Genomic DNA, 1,669 nt, shown 5'->3' on the forward strand with positions numbered 1-1,669 from the left:
TCCTTAATACTCATAGTAGTTCTCGAAGGTGCTCCTCGTGTTGCTCAGTGGTCTTGTAATAGACTAGGATATCATCAATAAAAACAATGACCGAACGATCGAGCATCGGTCGACATACCCAATTCATCAAATCCATAAATGATGTCGGTGTATTGGTGAGCTTAAGCGACATCACCATGAACTTATAATTGATGGGTTTTATAGGTTACAAAAAAAAATCTATGGCGGAAAAAATTAACCCTTAAGTGTACATGCAACCTATTTGGATCTAAGTTTTCTCTATTGGTATCTATACTCTAAGAACATCAAAGAAACCTAGGAATACCCTATGATTATCAAAATTCATAAAGGGATTAGGTTTTACATATCTTTTGATTACTGTTGTAAATAATCAATAAAATCTTTCTTGAACAAGCTCTAGAAAGCAAACACCAGAAATCTCGTGCCTCTAATGGTTTGTACCCAAACCCTAGCAATTAGAACACTTGAAGAGGGAGGAGAAGGGATATGATTTTCAACAATCATTCTTGGATATCAAGTGGCCGAAAACTGTATGCCAAGACCCCTATTTATAGTTGATAGGAAAACCTTAGATAACCCTAATTTGAAATAAAATAATATTATTTCAAATCTTGCATTTATCTAGTTTCCTTATTATCTATATTATCTATATGGAATAATCTAGAAATCCTAGGGAGCCTTCAAACTTTCGACCTCCCCTAGAATTCTCTAGAATCTTCTCCTGGTCAACTATTAAACAATTACAACTTAGGTCCTTGCAAATTTAATTAATCCAATTAATCCCATTTAATTGTTGGTTAGTTATTGATTAAGTAATATTATTTCCAATTAATATATTAATCTCATAATATATTGATAAATTATTTATTATTGTTTATCAATCATATAATAAACCAACAAATCAACCTTTCTTTCTCTCTCTCTCTCTCTCCAAATGTCATTCTAGTCAATTACTAGATTTGAGGGCAACCCAAAAGGACTTTGCTTTTAATTCAAGTATATACTAATTTAGTTATTGTTTTAGACACCTAATCCAATAGTCTCCCATTTGGATAAGCTTATAACTACAATTGCAAGTATAACTTCTAAATCAAACAACAAAATGTGCTTTCCAAAGCAACTTCTAGACTCTAATCTGATCAGACATCGGTCCTAAGATAAGTGATCAAATATCCCTTCGTTTTACAAGATATCACATGGACATGAGACATGAATTACAATCAATCTCTTGTCCAAAATTTTTGTTTCCCAATTTCCTGATTTGTGATGACCTCATAAGACTACTAGTTGAACACATCAATTTAGTCTTGGTTGGGCCCAACACTATAATGTCAACACCAAATCACCGAGGGGCCCAAAGATATCGATTTTCCCATTAGGGCAAAAGGAATGAATAAACTTCGACTCATATGATTGTATCTTTTACTCACCAAATCATGCATGAAGCTACATTTTATAATATCACGTTACTGATGCATTTTGTGTAACACCGATGCACAACCGACTTGTAATTACAATCTTCATTTCAAGAATATAAGATATTATCGTCTCATAATTTCTTGTGATATTATATATGAAGTAATTTTATGAGTGTGGGTTTATCCAATACTCAAAATCTCCATTTTCTATGTACTCATGAATATTGTAG

Source organism: Lactuca serriola, chromosome 5, assembly GCF_051521515.1.
Source record: "Lactuca serriola cultivar US96UC23 chromosome 5, Lser_US96UC23_V15, whole genome shotgun sequence".
Lineage (NCBI taxonomy): Eukaryota > Viridiplantae > Streptophyta > Magnoliopsida > Asterales > Asteraceae > Lactuca > Lactuca serriola.